We start from the raw sequence: 8,499 nt of genomic DNA on the forward strand, positions 1-8,499 counted from the left end.
TATTTAGAAAATTTGGCTATAAAATTAATATTTATATATTTCAGAGATGTAGAAAGATATTTAGTATCTGTTTCCATAATTAATTTTCATAATTATATCATCATAGCATTTTCAAAAGAAATGTAATTCCCTGAACACACCTTTATCAGAATAGATTTTGTGCTGCTTTGAATTTACAAATAAATTTTTAAAATAAAATATATTTTATTGATAAGTTCTTGATTTAAAAACAAGTTCCATTTGAAAAATACAGCAGTAAACATCATCGTGAAGCAACTTACATTATTACATCAAATGTCAGCTAAAGTCCAACTACAGTCCATAATTATCTTGACATTCTTTAGGAGAGGGCCAAATTACTGTATAATTTACTTTACTTAATTAAGTTTCTTGTTTTCAAGGGGAAACTGCTTTTTATAGTTTGAATCTCATCATAATAACAATTAGCTTACTCACTTGGCAAAAATTAATTTAAAATAATGGAAATTAAAGGTCTCAAAAATACCTTTTTATTAACATCTTAAAGTTTAATGATAGTTTAAAATAAATTGCCGACAAAATTAACACTCATATTTAATTTATACAGCATAAAATTATAAAATGTTCTTATTTTAGTGGAGACAAAATACTCACAATTAGATGATATTACTATAGACTGTCCTTTTCCTCACAGGATGAGTATATACATGGATTTAGCAATTACTTCGACTTTCCAGCTGGAGGAAACTGGGCCTTTTCCCTATTTATCAGAGGGTGGAGAAAAGGGCACTCTCCATAAACTTAGGCTCCAGACACTCTGCAGAGCAATGCTTCAGCTCTATCTCAAAGACAAATTTCTCACACAATCCTCTCTTGGGTCAAAACAAGGGCAATTACAAGCTAACATAAATCAACTAACAGCCAGAGCATCAGGGATAGAAGCCTTCGGGACCTTCATGTCAGAGTTCTTTATTGTTTATTTAATAAATATTATGTTTTCTTTATTTAATTTGATAAACTTCTATTTTGGCTGCAAAACCTTAAACTAATGAGTAATATATACAGGAAGGGAAATAAATATCATTAATTCAAACTCCACTAATACAGGTGCTGTAACAATTAAACTTGATGTTTACCTTTGCATTACCTACAAAAAAAAAAGTCATGGGCCGGCCCCGTGGCTCACTCGGGAGAGTGCGGTGCTGGTAGCACCAAGGCCGTGGGTTCGGATCCTATATAGGGATGACCGGTTCGCTCACTGGCTGAGCGTGGTGCAGACCACACCATGCTGAGGGTTGCGATCCCCTTACCCGTCAAAAAAAAAAAAAAAAGTTATTAAACCAATTAGTAGTATGAATAACAACTCATAGACTGATACAATGTTAGATGTTCACAAAGTCGTCTAATCCAATCCTCCGATTTATTTATTTGTTTATTTTGGCTACGAAAAATTACGGCACAAGTAGATATTACTACTTGTTCCAGTTCTCATAGCTAAATTAGTAGCAGAGACGAGACAATGAAAATCCAAGCAGTTAAACAGGTTATACAAATTACTTCATTATGATTTTTTTAAATGTAACTTATAGAAACAGCGTCTGTTGGCTACTAGGCTCACAGTCTTATTCCTCTCAGGCATTCCTGCAGAAGCAAGGTTACAAAGGGGTTTCACCACTAAACTCTAATTCTCCTGGTCACTCCTCCTCTGACCTGTTTTATCTGACTCCAGGCTTTGGTCTCAGTCCTGTTCAGTTCTGTGTTCACATTAACAACACACAGTTTCAGTACACATGTCTAGTTTTCTGGCATCTGATCTTAGTCCAAATCCAGTTTCTGACTTCACAACTGCAGTGCTATATTCATGTTGAATTCTTCAAGGGTCCTCATCTACTAGAGGGCAGAATTTATGATAAAATCTACAAGTCATGGCACATAGAATTTTGTTTACTTTTTAAAATAATAGTCCTTGTAATCAGTGAACCAAAGAATAATAATCACAACATTATAATTAATTTGTATTGATTCTAAAATATTCCAAAAATAGGCTCCAAATTATGCCTTAAAAGAAGTGATACTCTACTAGCAACCTTACATTAAAAAATAGCAAAAGATACTGGCCAGACACTAAAAACATAAATAAATTAAATAAAATAACAAAAAATAGCAAAAGGAATACATATTTGATTTTTTAAAAGTAATGCTTAATTTCTAAAATATTTATCAGAAACATTGGGGTTTTTTTAAAATTTTGTGTTTATTATTAGCATATTCATTCTTACAAATCTTGATATTTCTTATGCCCTTTGCCCGACCTATCACTTCCCAAACGCCCTCCCTCTCTCCCCAACATCTTTAGTATCCTTAGGTTTCTTCTCTCTGAAAGTTCAATGTATTGTTGTGGTCCTTTCTTCCTTTCCTTCCTTCCTTCTTCTCTCCTTCCCTCCCTCCCTCGTTCCCTTCCTTCCTTCCTAGCAACCAGTTATGAGTGAGAACACGTGGTATTTCTGTAGAAACATCTGTTTCTTAAGAGAACATTTTTAAAAGAACTTCAGCCTTTTAATTATCAGTATACAAATATCAGGACTAATTTATAAATTACTTTTATGATTTAGATAATTCTCAATTTTAACCTCTGCTTATAAGCAGAATTATTAGTTTCTGCATTCAATTGATATATCTTCAAATACTCAATGATTCAAACTTTTCATTAATTCATATCATCTTGACCATCCACACCCTCAGTCCCACCCACCCACCACCCCAAATTAGTTTGAAATCACTATCACATAAATAAAATGAGTGAATAAAGCCTGTTACAATAAACTTTGGAAATAAATCTAAGGTACTATTATGTCCATTACCTTTAAGCAAGAATTATGCACATTTTAAATATTGTCAGGAATAATACAATTCATCAGGATCCAGATTATATCTGAGATATTCTAATTCATTGGCAATCAGCTTTCTCATTTAGTTTTACAAACGTTAGTTCTGCAGTTTTTTACATATAACTCACTTGTTTTGTTTATGTTTAATATTTATTATTATTGTATTGATTAATTGATTGTCACTAAGGAAGGGTGTTTGAGGAGGTAACATCTGAGCCAAGATCTAAAAGATGAGAAATAGCCAGCCACAGTAAGAGCTGAGGGACAAGTGCTTTAGTGGGAACAACACACACGAAGTCCCCAAGGTGGAAAAAGCTTGGCCTGCGTGAACACTGAAAGAAGGCCAGTGAGGTAAAGGGCGAGGGAAGAAAGAATTAGAACAAAATGAGACTGGAGAGAAAATATAAACCAGATTGTACAGGAACTTACAGATAGGTCTGAATTTTATTCTGGGTGTAATAGGAAGTCACTGAAGGATTTTAAGTAAAAAAGGCACATGATCTGAAGTATATATTAATTTTGTTGTGTCTGTTTTTTTAATTGATATTTTCATTGAGATCATTGTAGATTCACTTGCAATTGTAAGAAATAATATAGAACAATCTCTCTTATGCTTTATCCAGTTTCCCCCAATGGTAACATTTTGTAAAACTATAGTACAATATCACAACCAAGATATTGACATTGATACAAACCACCTATCTTATTCAGATTTCCCCAGTTTTACTCATATTCATGTATGTGTGTTTATTAAGTTCTACACAGTTTTATCACCTGTAGGTACATATATCAATCACCACAGTCAAGATACTGAACGGTTACACCACCACAAGGATCATGTTGTCCTCTTTGAAACCACTACTTTCTCTCTTCTCCCTTCCCCAGTTCCCACCCTCTGGTAACCACTAATCAGTCCACTATTCCAAAAATTTTGTTTCAAAATGTTATTTAAATGGCTCATACATTATGCAACCTTTTATGACTGGATTTTTTAACTAAACATAAATTTCCTGGAGATTCATTCAGGTTGTATACAACAATAGCTCACTCTTTTTCATTGTTGAGTATTAATTCCACGGTATGGGTATACCATAGTTTGTTTAACCACTAACCCATTGAAGGACATATGGGTTCATTCTAGTTTCTGACTATTGCAAATAAAATTGCTATGAACATTCATGCACAGGTTTTTGTGTTAACATAAGTTTTCATTTCTCTAGGATAAATGCCCAAGAGTGCAATTGCTGGATTTTATGGTAACTGGATATTTTGTTGTGTAAGAAACTGCCAAACTTTTCCAGAACAGCTGTACCTTTTTACATTTCTACCAACAATGTTTGAGTGATCCAGTTTAACTGCATCTTTGTCAGAATTCATAGTTGTCACTATTTTTTATTTTAGTCATTCTGATAGATGTATAGTGATAGCTCCTTGTGGTTTTAATTTGAATTTCTCTCATGGCTAATCAACTGAATATCTTTTCATGTGGTTATTTGCCACTGTATATCCTCGTTAGGGAAATGTCTGTTCAAGTATTTACTCCATTTTCTAATTGAATCGCTTACCATTTTACGGTTGACGTTTGAGGATTTTTTATATATTTTAGATACTAGCCTTTTGTTGCATATGTGATTTGCAAATATTTTTTCCTAGTCTGTAGCTTATCTTTTCATCCTCTTCACAGGGTCTTTTGCAGAGTAAAAGTTTTTAATTTCGTTGAAGTCTTATTTACCAATGTATTCTTATATGGATCCTTCTTTTAGTGTTAAAGCTAAGAACTCTTTGCCTAGCTCTAAATTCTAAATATTTTCTCCTATGCTTTTTAAAGAGTTTATTTGTTTTACATTTAAGTTTGTGATTCATTTTTAGTTAACATTTTTATAAGCTGTAAATTTTAAGTTAAGGTTCTTTTTTTTTTTTTTTTGCCTATGAATGTTCAATTGCTCCAGCACCATTTGTTGAAAAGGTAATACTTCCTTCACTGAATTGTTTTGCACCTTTGTCAAAATTCAGTTTGGAATATTTGTGTGGGTCTTTTTCTAGATTCTCTATTCTGTTTGGTTGATCTATGTGTCTGTTTCTTCACCAATATTACGCCACACTGTTTTAATTACTGTGGTTATATAGTAAGCCTTAATATTGAGTAGAGGGATTCTTCTCACTTAATCCTTTTTTTGGTCAAGATTATTTTAGTTATCCTAGGACTCGTTTTGTTTTTGTTTTGTTTTTTCTATAACTTTCAAAATAAGCTTGTTTATTGTTATAAGAAAACACTGGGATTTTTATGGGAATTGTATTAAATCTATTCATCAGTTTGGGGAGAATTGACATCTTTACTCTGTTGAGTTTTCCAGTCCATGAACATGGCATATCTTTCTATTTATTTAGGTCTTCTTTGATTTCCTTCTTCATAATTTTCAGAATGAAAATCCTGTACATGTTTTGTTAGGTAAATACTTAAGTATTTCATTTTTTTTTTTGTAGTACTTATAAATGGTACTGTTATTCATTTCAGTTGCTGCAACACCGAGGTCAAGAGTTCCGATCTCTGTATCAGCCAGCCACCAAAATAGTAATAATAATAATAGTAATAATAATAATTTCAATTACTTCATGGTCACTGTTAGTATATACAAATGTGATTGCATTTTTTTGTGTTGTAACCTGCAATCTTACTAAACTCACTTATTATATGTAGAGTGATTTTTTTATTCCTTGGAATTTTCTATGTAGACAAGCATGTCATCTGAAAATAGAAATAGTTTTATTCAATCATTTCCAAACTGTATGCCTTTTATTTCTTTTTATTGATGTATTGTGATGTCTAGAATTTCCAGTACTTTGTTGAATAAGAATGGTAAAAGATGTCTTTGCTAGATCATTCCTAATCTTAGGGAGAAAGCATTCTGGTTTTTTACCATTAAATATAATGTTAGTTGTAAGATTTTTATAGATGCTCTTTATCAAATTGAGATAATTCTCCTCTACTTCTAACTTGCTAAAGTAAGTTCTATTTTTAAATAACTCTGAATGTTATAATGGATTATAGGGGAGCAAGATAGGAAGTGAAGTGACCAATTAGGTGACTATCACAGTATAACACATCTGAGATGATGGTGTTACAGACTAGGATGATGGCAATGATTCAGACTAGGAGATGTAGATAAATTTACGGGTTCAAGATAAATGTTGCATAGAATCTGTAGGATTTGCTGACATTGGATGTTTACAGTCAGAAATTACACTTGGCTGCAAATAGTAGAAAATTTCACCATAATGGCTTAAGTAAAGGGTGTTTCCCCATATGACAATGTCTAAACATGAGCAGTCCAGAGCTGGTACAGTAGATCTCCAACGTCGTCAATGTCTTGAGATCCTCTTATCTTTTACTCTCTTATCATTAGCATGTGGCTCTAAACCAGGGAGGTCACAAGATGGATGCCAAACACCATCCAGGCACCACAGATGAGTTCCAATAAGAAAGACCGAGGAAGAGTTGCAAAGATTTTGTTTTATTGATATTTTATTCAGAAACCTAAGTACTTTCAGAAACATCCATCTTAATCTCCTTAATCAAAACCATGTCACTAGCCACTCAGCTACAAGAGTGCCACAAACACTTCTTCTGTGTAGGTAGTCCACCACAGCAACCACCACAGCTACTGCCACCACAAGGATGGTTCATCACCACAGTAGCAGCCAGGACCACCCTGCAGGCAGCCCACTGCACATTCAACTGTATTAATACAAGGAGAGTCATCAGAGGAGCCTGCAAATACAAGAGGAAAATTTCCTCCTCTAAGCCCACTCCAGAATAATAGAAAAACAGCTGCTCTACCAGATGGCCAGACAGCTATGTAGAGATAATAGAAATATTAATAAACAAGAAAATATGACACCACCAAAGGAATACAATAATTCTCAAGTACCAGACCCCATACAGCAGGAAATACTTGAAATGACTGAAACAGAATTCTGAGCAATGAACTTAAGAAACCTCAAAAAGATAAGAGAAGACTCAATTAGAGAACACATGAAATGAGAAAAAATACCAAGGATATGAAGGAGGAATTTTACAAAAAGATTAATACCTTAAAAAGAATGTAGCAGAACTCTTGGAACTGAAGGATTTATTCAGTGAAATAAAAAACACAACTGAGAGCTTGGATAGTGGTTACAGCAAGCAAAAGACAGAATTCCAGATCTCAAAGACATACTTTTCAAAATAACCCATGCAAACTAAAAAAAGGAAACAGAATTTTTTAAATGAAGAAAATTTAAGAGAGCTAGCAGACAACCTTAAGCACACAAATATCCAAATCATGAGTACTCCAGAAGGGGAGGAGAACAGAAAAGGCATTGAAAACCTATTCAACAAAATAATAATGGAAAACCTGCCAAGTATAGGGAGAGACACAGACCTTCATATTCAGGAAGCTCAAAGATCCCCAAACAGATTCAATTGAAAAAGATTCTCTCTCAAGCACATTATAGTAAAACTAGCAAAGCTCAAAGACAAAGAGAGAATTCTAAAAGTAGCAAGAAAAAAGCATCAAGTCACCCATAAGGGATCCCCCATTAGATTAGCAGCAGGCTTCTCAACTGAAACTCTACATGCCAGAGAAAATGGGATGATATATTTAAAATACTAATAGATGAAAAAAAAAAGCCAGCCAAGAATCCTATACCCAGCAAGACTATGCTTCAGAAATGAGGGAGAAATAGTGTATTTCCCAGACAAACAAAAACTGTGGGAGTTCAATACCACATAACCAGCCCTGCAAGAAATTCTCAAAGGAGGCCTGCCTCTGGAACTCAAAAAGTGATAATCACTATCACTAACATACAAGAAAGAACAAAATCCACTGGTAAAACAAAAACACAAATGATGAAGAAACTAAATCTTACCATCTCAAAAAAACAACAAATATAGAAGACAAATAATAAAAGAGGAAGAGAAGAACAAAAGACATTTAAAACATCTACACAAAAACCAATACAATGCCAGGAGTAAGACAATACCTGTCAATAGCAACCCTAAATGCAAATGGACTAAACTCCCCATTCATAAGACATGGATGGACTGATCAGATGATCAGATGATAAAACTAGATCCAACTATATGCTGTCTTCAAGAGATTCACCTCATGTGCAAAGACACACATAGTCTAAAAGTGAAATGATGGAAATAGATATATCACACAAATGGAACTCAAAAATAAGCAGGAGTAGCTATTTGTATAACAGATAAAATAGACTTTAAACCAAAAACCATAAAAAGACACAAAGATATATACACACACATATATATAAAGTACACATATATGTATAATGATAAAAGGATCTATCCATCAAGAAGACAGAAAAAACATAAATATGTATGCACCCAACACTGGAGCACCCAGATATAAAAAACAAACACTATTAGACCTAAAGAAAGAGATAGATCCTAACACGATAATAGTCACGGACCTAAAAACCCCTCCATAAGCATTGGACAAATCATCTAGGCAACAAATCAACAGAGAAGCACAGGATTTAAACTATACCTTAGACCAATTTGAACTGGCAGATATCTAAAAACATTTCATCCAATGATGAAAGAATATACATTCTTCTCATCAGCACATGG

Source organism: Galeopterus variegatus, unplaced genomic scaffold (genome assembly GCF_000696425.1).
Source record: "Galeopterus variegatus unplaced genomic scaffold, G_variegatus-3.0.2 Scaffold674, whole genome shotgun sequence".
Taxonomy (NCBI): Eukaryota; Metazoa; Chordata; class Mammalia; order Dermoptera; family Cynocephalidae; genus Galeopterus; species Galeopterus variegatus.